Source organism: Urocitellus parryii, chromosome 3, assembly GCF_045843805.1.
Source record: "Urocitellus parryii isolate mUroPar1 chromosome 3, mUroPar1.hap1, whole genome shotgun sequence".
NCBI lineage: Eukaryota > Metazoa > Chordata > Mammalia > Rodentia > Sciuridae > Urocitellus > Urocitellus parryii.
The window spans coordinates 203569226-203580418 of record NC_135533.1 but is presented as its reverse complement, the minus strand read 5'-3'; the positions used below and the strand labels follow the sequence as shown (position 1 = coordinate 203580418).

The 11193-nt window shown below is 47.5% G+C and overlaps 1 protein-coding gene and 1 non-coding gene across 4 annotated transcripts in view; one reads left to right on the top strand and one right to left on the bottom strand.

Annotated features, from left to right (window-relative positions):
- Positions 1 to 2854: 2854 nt before the first annotated feature.
- Positions 2855 to 11193, top strand: part of Slc25a42 (solute carrier family 25 member 42) — a 28827-nt gene continuing 20488 nt past the window's right edge. The window contains exons 1-2 of one of the 3 annotated variants that reach the window (XM_026389916.2): positions 2881 to 2935; positions 3413 to 3533. The gene's annotated coding sequence lies outside the window, so the exon portion shown is untranslated. Of the gene's footprint in view, positions 2936 to 3412; positions 3534 to 11193 lie in introns of all 3 variants that reach the window. The other 2 variants (XM_026389915.2, XM_026389914.2) reach the window with 2 other exon arrangements.
- LOC113183721 (U12 minor spliceosomal RNA) lies at positions 8352 to 8501 on the bottom strand. The gene has a single exon (XR_003300896.2). It is a non-coding gene; the product is annotated as a U12 minor spliceosomal RNA (small nuclear RNA).

Sequence of the window (11193 nt, the reverse complement as noted above, 5' to 3'; positions counted from 1 at the left end):
AGGAGCTTTGTTACCTCCCTCACAAGGTCTGGCAGGCTGGGTACTGAGAGCTGGGGTTCTTCCAACATAGATATCTTCGTTGGTTGGCAACCTACCCCTGTAGCTGGTCCATGTCCATAAAGCACTAGAGAATGATAATGTATCTACCACTAGTATTCAGCCAGCACTTATTAAGGACAAAACTATTGTAAATGTTTTGCTTCCCTTTCATTAATGTTGCTCTGGGAAACTGAGGCAGGGAGCTTGAGTCTCTTACTAAAATTCCTGTGACCCATAAGTAGAAAAGAACAGAACTGGGTACATAGCTCAGCAGTAGAGCCCTTGCCTTACTTGGAAGGCCCTGGGTTCAGTCCCCAGCATGGCAAAAAGATCAGGGATTTGAACCCAGCCCTTTCACCAAGGAACACTGGCCATGAGAGACTCAGTTTAGTCATCTGCAAAGTGGGTGCCGTCACCTACACCTGAAAGAGAAGGTTGGGAAATGGTGTTGGGGAAGACCCTATCCTAACCCAACTGGGACCTGACACCAGGAGGTGTTTAATAAACCTCAGCTTCCTTGTCTTCCCCCAGAGGACAGAATGAGGAACAGGGCCTGGAGACTTCAGGAAAGCAAACCACAGGTGGGAGAAGAAGCCAATGTGGGAAAATCATGGGACTATCAGGAGTTAGATGGTAGCCTTGGGCCAGAGACGTTCACAGTGTGAACTTCTGAAACATCCTTCCAGTTTGAAACTTTGTGGATCAAGCATTGAGCAAGGGGTTTACATAGCTCTGAAATGTGAACCCTTATTAAGCTTAACCTTGCTTCCTCCCAAGATTCTCTTGTTCTGAACTTGATCTCCACCAAGCCCAGCCTGCACTTGGAGGAAATAAGAGCCAATGTGGTAACCTCTCTGCCCTGAAGATTAAAGGAGTACACTTGGTGATTCAAAGAACAGAGAGGGCTTGGGGGAGATGTTGCTAGCTAACAGTTGAGAGCACAGGGTGGCAGGTGTCTCTCTAAACTGCTGGCAAGTGCAAAAAAATGCCATGAACCCACTTCACAGACAGAGTGAGGCTCACAGGCCAGACGTGACCTGTTGAGGGTCAAAGGCTTTCGCCAGAAGATAAAAGCAAAAGCTGGCTTATAAATTCCCCAAGAAAAGCAATTCCAAAGAGGAAAGATCAAGGTTTAGAAATCATTTATTTTTTTTCCTCCAGTTCTGCCATTGTTGGAGGGTGGCAGGGAGGTTGGCTGTTGCCAGCCTGCTGACAAGAGAACAGAAGACCTGGGGTCTTAGGTATACTAAGCAACCTGCAGGCTCAGCACATTTTCCTATTTTTCAAATGAGAAAATCTGAGGCTCACAAGTGTTTGCCCAAGGTTATCCAGTGGACCAGTGACTGGAAGAGGATTCTAACCTAGGTAATTCAGGTCCTCAGCGGCAGTTCTCTGGTATTGTCTTACTCTGTGAAAACCTGCTTTTTGGAGATTCATCTCTAGATGGGATAACTAAAGTGCTGTGCAGTCTTGCACAAGAAGCTTGACCTGTGTTTTGGTTTCTGTCAGTGGTCGCTTCGACATCTTGGGGTTGTGGTTAAGACTGAGTTAATTCACATCTGTCACATCCTTCCAATTTGAAACGTTAGGCTTAGCGGGAGGAGGCCCAACAGGGATGTCATTGGATCCCACGGAGGAGAAAGCTTGAACTCAAAAGTCAGGCACTTTCAGGGGCTGGGGTTGTGACTCAGTGGTAGAGCTATTGCCTAGCATGAATGAGGCCCTGGGTTCGATTTTCTTTCTTTTTTTTTTTTTTTCAAAAGAGAGAGTGAGAGAGGAGAGAGAGAGAGAGAGAGAATTTTTAATATTTATTTTTTAGTTCTCGGCGGACACAACATCTTTGTGGTATGTGGTGCTGAGGATCGAACCCGGGCCGCACGCATGCCAGGCGAGCGCGCTACCGCTGAGCCACATCCCCAGCCCCTGGGTTCGATTTTCAGCACCGCATATAAATAAAAATAAAGGTCCATTGGTGTGTGTGTGTGTATATATATATATATATATATATATATATATATATATATATATATATAGCACTTTCAGGAATCACACAGAGCTTTTCAGTAGGCCTCTCCTTCTTTATTCCACGTCTGCACACCACCCCGAGCTGCAAAGGGCGGCGCTCTGGGTGACCTCCAGCGAGTTTCTGCCCTCTGTGTCATTTGCAGGGGAGTAGTGGGGAGGAAAGGGCTGAAGGATTATCTAAGAATCCTTCAACTTTTAAGGTCCAAGTTCACGGTCAGAGTAGGAGGCCCCACTTCTGCGCTGGGTAGCCAGAGGGCAGACTCTTACCCGGAGCCTCAGGAGACAGTGCGGGGCGTCCAAGGCCACCTCCTGCAGCAGCACGGCGGGTCAAACTGCACCTTACACTACCCCCCCCACACACACACACACACCCGAATCCTTTGGCGCACCGCCCATGGCTGCTACGATTAGCCACGGGGCCTGCCCGTCTTCGCCTTAGCAGCCAATCACTGTTGCTCTTCAGGCTACTCCCTCCGTCCCTCTCACCTCTGCCCCGCCAGTCGCGCCGGCTTACTTGGAGCCCCGCCCTCGATGCTCAGTGATTGGTAGTTAGGACTGCCGGTTTTCTGCCAAGGCTCCAATCCTCGCCTGCTCCAGGGCCCTGCCTCCCAGGACCTCGCACCCCGCAGGAACGCTCCGGGGGACCAGAGCCTCTCCCAGTAGCCCTGCCTCTAGTCTTCAGCGATTGGCTTCACGGGCTGTCTGTCCGCTTCATGCCCGCCAATTCCTACCGTCTCCAGCGCTGATTAGTCACAGAGCAGCCAATCGAAACCCAGCGTGTACCCCTCCCGTGGCGCGCACTGGGGGTGCGCGAGGCGGGGCTGTGGCAGCTGGAGGTGGCGGCGGTGGCGGCGGCGACGCGTCCGAGCAGGTGAGCTGGACGCGGGGGGCGCGGGGCGGCGCAGGCGTCAGGGGGCCCGCGCTTGCCAGACCGAACTGAGGCACTGCACGGGTCCTGTCGTGGACCCTAGGGCGGAGGCGGGGGAGGCGGAGCGTGACAGCAGCGTCCCAGGGACTGAGGTTAAAGACCCCCGACCCCGATCCCACATCTGATGCCGTCAGGGAGTCTCCAGAGCCAGATCTGAGCCCTCTCACTCACAGCCCACGCACACCTGACCACGTCCCTTACTTGACACCCCCCCCCCAAACACCTGAGACTGGCCTCCTTGACATGCTCCTCTCCTCTTGACTCGTGCCCACCTCCTTGATCTCCATCCCCTGTCTTGCACAGTTGAGTCTGACATCCTGCTTCACAATCTGACACCGGGCCCCCACTCATGGACACCCTGAGACTGTCCCTGTATATGACAACCTCACAGTTGATGTTGTGACCCTCCCAACCCCACAGGAGTTTCCACAACTGCGGCCGCAACCTCCACACCAACAGCTGAGCCTTCCACCCCTCTCTTACGTCTCCCAGTCCGTCACCCGGGCCTGTGCCTCTCCTTTCACAGACTCCTCATATTCAGGTCTGTGCTACCCCTCTCCCCAACACACCTTCAGAAACCTGAGTGGGTGCCCTGTGTATCACCCCACCTGCCCTTATGCTTCTAGCAGCCCCATCTCTCCCTCCCTCCCTCTTATCCCACCCCACCTCTTATGCTTTTTCACAAGTGCACCTCTGTGTTTATCCTCCCTGGATCCCCCAGGTCCTCCAACATTCACCCAGGCCTTGGGTCTCAAGATTACTGTACCCTTCCCAAACAAAAGCCCACCCAATTTTATCTTTCAGTTTATAACAGTGCTGACAGAAATAAGGCTTTAGAATAATCCCATCAGCCAGACAAAACCAGAATCATCCCCATTTTGGCAGCGACAAACCTAAAGCCACTAGAATGCTGGAGACAGAGTCCATCTCTTCCCGAGCATTGCCCACCTTCTTCATCGATTACTTCCCCCATTTTTGCCCATCTGTTGTGTTGATCTCCAGGGGTGTGGGGCCTCCTACTCTGACCTGGAGGGAAATACCACCCCACCCCCATGCTCCTCTCAGGAATCGTGACTTTTTCTGAATCCGGAAAGGCTTAGCTGAAAGGGGCAGCCTATCCGTGGCATCCAAGCTTGTGTCTCCAAGCCCTGGGGCCCGGTGCCGAGGCATATAGGAGTGGGATAGCTCATCCTTTGGGGAGGTGTTGGCGAGGGCACAGACCCAGGCCCTCTGATCTGTGCAAGCTCTTGAAGCCACTAAACTGAGAGTAAGGAAATACTTTCCAGAGTCAGGCGAGCTAATGTTGCAGCCATTTAAAGCTAAACTGCAAAACTGGAGTCTGTGTGGTGCTGGGAATAATGATTCTTCTGGAACTTTTCAAGTTCCCTTGAGTCTCATTTGCATGTGTGCAGCATAGAAGGAGGTCGGTGGCTTTGTTGTTGAAAAGCAGCAACATGCCATTTCCTGTAGGGCTTGCATAGTGCTTCTTACTCCTGCCTGTCTCCCTGCAACCAGGATGCCAGAATGTTCCTCAGGGCCACGTCACCTTCAGCTTCTTCTGGGGAAACTGAGGCCATTGGGATTTTCCATCCAATTGCTAAAGGGATCATCATGTAATCATATATTAGGGGCCTGCAGCAGCTGGGGATGCAGCTCAGTGGCAGAGCCCTTGCTAGCTTGGGTTTGATCCCCAGGACTACAAAAAAAATTAATTTAATAAAAAATAAAACATATGGGTTTGGGTGTTTATGTTTGTAAATATGTATGTGCATATAGGTGTGTATTGTACATACATACTTGTACTTGTGTGTATATGTATACATTTATATATATATATATATATATATATAATTAAACTTTGACAATGTAATTGATGTATATGGTTTTTAGAAAACCAGCACAGAGGTGCATATAATTAAAAACCAAGCAGGTCTCTATCTGTACCCAGACCCTCTGGATGCACCTGTGCTGTTAATAATTTCTAATATTTCTTTCTAGAAGTAGTCTGTGACTGAGGAGCCAGGCCCTTACTGATGGCTGTTTAAGCTGTCACCCATCTTTTGCTGTTATAAATTGAGCTGCAGTGAATAGATAGATTTCTGTATCAGCAAATCTGGTGTGAATGTAGGCGGGCTTCAGCTGTGCTCAGGCACTTCAAAATCTCCGTCTGCATGGCATTTAGGTCCAACTACTTGTACTTCTTAGGAGTGGCTTGGTTAAAGGGCATGTGTCTCTAAATGATCAGTCTTTCTTCTCTGAGCTGTTCAGCGGGAAGGCCTGTTTCCTCCTCCCAGTCCAACTCAGATATCATCAAGTGTTCTGATCTGTCTTGTCGGATTGGTGCAAAACAGCACAGGAGGTGCTTTTGATCTTCCCCTTTCTTAGATGCTCTGGCCCCTGGGGTAGGGTTAAACATTAGACTACTGTTTTTCTTCCACAATAAGAGTAAAGTTCAGGAAATATTTGAGTTCCTCCTCTGCAAGCTTGGAGGAAACCCTGCATTTGAGGTTCCTTACAAGATTGGGAGACAAGGCATTACTGGTAGTCCCTGAGGCTGGGAGTGGAGGTGGGGTTGCTGAGAGATTTGGGCATAAGGTACCTTAAGCAGAACACTTTGCTATTTGGGAGGATGAGGCAGGAGGATCACAAGTTTGAGGCCAGCTTTGGCAACTCAGTGAGACCCATTCAATAAAGAACTGGGGATGGACATTATTATCCAAAGTACATGTATGAAGACACAAATGGTGTGAATATACTTTGTATACAACCAGAGATTGTGCTCTATTTGTGTAATATGAATTGTAATGCATTCTGCTGTCATATATAACAAATTAGAATAAAAAATTAAAAATATATTTTTTTTTAAAAAAAGAACTGGGGGGCGCTGGGGATGTGACTCAAGTGGTAGTGCGCTTGCCTGGCATGCGTGTGGTCCGGGTTTGATCCTCAGCACCACATACAAACAAAGATGTGTCTGCCAAAAACTGAAAAATAAATATTAAAAAAAAAAAGAACTTGGGATGTAGCTCAGTGGTATCTGCTCATTTCACATTTGCAAGGAACTGTGTTCAGTCCCTAGTACTGAGAGCATGGGGGTGGGGGCGAGAAACTTTTAGCTGTTGTTAATTTTTAAAAATTATTTTTAGTTGTAGATGGACACAATACCTTTATTTTTATTTATTTATTTTTATATGGGTTTGAGGATCAAACCCAGGGCCTCACAGTGCTAGGCAAGAGCTCTGCCACTGAGCCACAACCCCAGCCCTTGTTGCTAATTTTTTAAAATTTAGTTTTATTTTTGTGGTACTGGGATGGAACCCAGGGACTTGCACATGTTAGACAAGCACTCTACCACTGAGCTGTACTCCCAGTCCTGCTTTCTTCTTTTTTCCCAATTGGGTCTAGAAAAAAAAAGGGGATCATAAAACGAGTCAGGTATTTGGGGAGCTGTTTTGAGATTCTATTCAGAGTCTGAGATTTCTCACCATCTGTGCCAGTTTGAAGGAGTCATCATACTGAGGTCAGGCCCATTCCTGAGTATCAAACAGCTTTTTGGCAGTTAGACACTAGGAGAGGATTGAGTGCATCAGAACTGTTTGCTTTTTTTGAGTTTTGCAAGTCAGCTCTTGAAGACATGCATTGCATTTAGGGGTAGGGGTGTAGCTCAGTGGTAGGGTGCTTGCCCAGCCTATGTGAGGCTTAGGGTGACAGAGTGCTGCAAAAACAAAACAAAAAAACTCTGCATTTTTAATTTTATGTGTGAAATACCTTATAAAACGTATATCATGTACCTGTGAAAAGAAAAAAGGTATAAGAATAAGGAAACTAACATCCAGCTCAAGAAGTAGAGCATTGTCCCCCAGTGACCCCTCCCTGGTCACTGGGCTATTTTTAAAATATGTTTGTAACGTTTGCTTTCCTCACTGAGCACCTTTTGCTGGGACTGTCTTGACCATCTTGTGCTGAGTGCTCAGATCCCAGGGGCCAAACAGAGTTCTCTGGAAGTGGGTAGAGAGAGAAAGAGAGAGGGAAAGAAAAGGAGAGAGAGAGAGAGAGAGAGAGAGAGAGAGAGAGAGAGAGAGAGAGAGAGAGAGGAAGAGGAGAGGGGGGAAGACCATATTCACATAACTTCATTATAGTAATTGCTATAGTTATTCTATTTTACAATTAATTGTTATTGTTAATCTCTTACTGTGCCTAATTTATAAATTAAACTTTATTATAGACGTATATGTATAGGGAACAACAGTACATATAGGATTTGGTTCTATCTGTGGTTTCAGACATCCACTGGGAGTCTTGGTAGGTATCTAAGAGTGTCCTACACTCAATGACTACTGTCATTGTAAGAAGAGGAAGCGGAGATCGAATGGTAGTGGTGCATGCCTACAATCTCAGTGACTCAGGAGGCTGAGGCAAGAGAATTGAAAGTTTGAGGCTATCCTCAGCAACTTAGTGAGACCCTGTTTCAAATAAAATAAAGACCTGGGGATGCAACTCAGTGATAGTATGCTTGCCTAGCATCCATAAAGCCCTGGCTTCAACCCTCAGGATCTCAATAGATAGATAGATAGATAGATAGATAGATAGATAGATAGATAGATAGACAGACAGATAGGAGGAGACACAGAGATGCACAAGAGGGAGAAGGCCATGAGACAGAGACTGGAGAGATCAGTCAAAAACCGAGGAACTGCCGAGAATTGCTGGCAGGTGCAAGAAACCAGAAGAGGCGTGGAACAGATTTTTCTTCACAGCCACAAGAGACCAGCCCTGCTTCACCTTGATTGTGAACTTCTCCACAACTGACAGACTACATTTCTGCTGGGTTGGTTGGTTTGTTTGGTTGCTTGCTTGCTCTGTACTGGAACCCCAGCCTTTTGTTGTTGTTGTTGGGGATGAGTGTTGTTTGTTTTTTGTTTTTGGCACCAGGAATTGAACCCAGGGGCACCTTACCACTGGGCCAGACCTTTTTATTTTTTATTTTACTTATTTATTTTGGGGGTTACCAGGATTGAACTCAGAGGCACTCGACCACTGAGCAACATCCCCAGCCCTATTTTGTATTTTATTTCGAGACAGGGTCTCACTGAGTTGCTTAGTGCCTCACTAAGTTGCTGAGGCTGGCTTTGAACTCCCGATCCTTCCACCTCAGACTTCCAAGCCACTGTTAGTTTTTATTTTGAGACAGCATCTCACTAAATTGCTTAGGCCCTTGCTAAGTTGCTGAGGGTCTCAATATATTGCTGAGACTGGTCTTGAACTTGTGATCTCCTGCGTCAGCTTTCTGAGTTGCTAGGATTACAGGTGTGAGCCTTGGCACCAGCCTGATGGGTCTACTTTTTAAATGTCCAGGAGTCAGGCAGATCACAACTCCCATGAATCCTGCAAAGTAAAGGTGTCGCTTTAAGAGCAGCCTTTACTTGCTCAAAAATTTGTCTCAAATTAGCAGTGAGGATTCAGGCATCATCCCAAATTGTTATTTTCCATCCTCATAAGTATAAGGTATCTTCCTATGTACTTTAAATTATCTCTGGATGACGTAAGGATATCTAGTACAAATTAAATGTTGTGTGTGTAATTGTTATTCTGTATTGTTAAGGGAATAAGGACAAGAAAAATCAAAATCTTCACAGACGCAATGTTTCCAGATGTGGAACCTGCAGATATGGAGAGCTGATGGTTTTTGTTGGTGCAGCAAGCCTTATCCCTATCCTATCTAAAAGGCAGTTCAGATGTAGTTAGTCTAGGCTGGGGCTCAAGAGTCCTGTACAGACATCTTGGAGGATTCTGGTGTATGTGGTTCTGGAAACACCTGCTGCTGGAGCAGCTCATGGCTGTAGAAACAAAGGAGATCTTGCACCTCCCCTGCTGAGGACAAGCTTCTTCTCTGCGGCATTGTCCCCTCACAGGGCCTCAGAGAGGAGAAGAGCATAGATTGGGGTACCCAACTTCTGGCATGATCTGTGTGCATGGCCCTTTGCCAACAAGGCCTTAGATGATATAGATGAAAAATAATGGGGAGCCAGGCACATGGCTTATGTCTGTAATTCCAGCAACTTGGGAGACCGAGGTAAGAGGATCACAAGTTCGAGACCAGCCTCAGCAACTTAGAGAGGCCCTAAACAATTTAGTAAGACCTTATCTCAAAATAAAAAATGAAAAGAGCTCATTGGTAAAGTGCCCTGAGTTAAATGTCCCTAATACCAAAAAAAAAAAAAAAAGCCGGGCACAGTGGCACACGTGCCTATAATCCCAGCGGGGCTCAGGAGGCTGAGGCAGGAGGATTGCAAGTTCAAAACCAGCCTCAGCAAAATCGAGGCCCTAAGCAACTCAGTGAGACCCTGCTCTAAATAAAACACAAAATAGGTCTGAGGGTGTGACTTGGTGGTCGAGTGCCTCAGAGTTCAATCCCTAGTACCACACACACACACAAAAAAAAAAAAAAAGAAGAAAAGAAGAAGAAAAGAAAAGAAAGAAAGAAGAAGAAGAAGAAGAATGTGAGGAAACCTCAGGCTGGGAGGGGGGTGTTGTGCTTTTGAATGAGGCTTTGAAGAACAGTCAGGTCTTGGTGGCCAGGCTACAAAGTGGACAGATGCGTGTTTGAGAGCTACCAGCAGCTCCAGTTGCCCAGAGCACATTGATCACAGCCGAAGGACACTGAACCTCAGATGGCAGGGTCAGAGGTTACAGTGAACAGCAGTGACAATTTTGAAATATTTGGTGAGCAGTAGGTTTTTGTTGTTTTCTTTTTTGTTTTGTTTTTATGGCTCTGGAGCTTGAACCGATGACCTCACACATGCTCGGCACGTGCTCTACCACTGAACTGCATCCCCAGCCCTTTATTTTATTTTGAGGTGGGGGTCTCATGAAGTTACCTAGGCTGGCCTCAAACTTGGCGATCCTCCTGCCTCAGCCTCCTGAGTAGCTGGGATGCCAGGTGTGTGCCACTGTAGCCAGCTAAGAGGAACATTCTTGCACCATGTAAGGACAAGTGACGGCAGGAGGACATGACTACAAAGGTTGGAGGTTGGTGTCATGCATCTTTCTAGGCTCGACATGACTCAGGCCCTTGACTTCCCGGGACCCCAGCCTAGTGGGGAGACAGATCAGAGTCTATCACAGTGCAGCAGAGAACCACTGAGTGCTCCATGCTGGGCTGAGCGGCTAACTTTGGGGGAGGTAAGAAGGGAACACTAAGGCAGGCTTTGAAGGACACAGCGGAAGTGCAGCCCGGGGGAGTCCAGCCAGAGCAGACTTCAGCGTGTCCAGGGAGTTGACTCCCTCATCTGGCAAATAATTGTTGAAGGCCAACCAGATGCAGAGCGCCCTGAAGAAGAGAGGGCTTTGGGGATGAGGACCAGGTACTGAAGTGCACCTTCTGAGCAGAGGGTCTGAGTACCATCGGGTGCCCTGTTTTGTTTCAGATAAACATCCAAGGGCGTCTGGTGACAGGTATGGGTGGCGGTCTGCAAGAACAGAGGACAGTGATTGATCGCAGAATCATCTAGCTCTTTCAGGACTTGGACGTCTGTGCGATTAGCCCATAGAGATGGCAGCCAGGGTTTCAGTAACTGAGGTGGGTCTGAAAGGCACACCCAGCATGGAGAAGCTGCGAGGCAGCCAATCACCTGGGTTATCAGGGAACAACCATTATGTAAGATGCACCAGGATCACTTAGTTGAAGTTAATGACTATTAACTGAAAAGAAAACAGCTTTTATTGACCCCAGATAGGATGTTAATTGGCTTCTGTTTACACAGATTATAGGTGCTTGTTAACTCCATTCACAAGTAACTGCATCCTCCGGGTTGTGCAAACATTTCCTGTGTCCCAGAGGGTTGGGCCTGCAGCTGTGCAGTTGCCCCCATCATCATTGGTCTGGGAGCTCCCCAGGGAGTAGGATCCACGTGTGTGGGGTGTGTGCGTGTTAGGATGGCCAGACACGTGCAGCCGCTGCAGTTTGGGGCTTGTAGAAAAACACCCGATCCTGAACAAGAAGCAGCTCTGTCCTGCTTCATCTGACATGGTGAACTTGCTTCCGATCAGTGTTACTAGAACTTGGGAAGTTTTTTTTCATGCCACAGCTGATCCAGAGATCCCAAATATTGTAGACATTTCCATCTAGGGTCACCCGAACAGAAAATAGCATGAGAAAAGATCAAAGTTTGTTATTCGGGGTCTTTCTCTGAATGGCACTC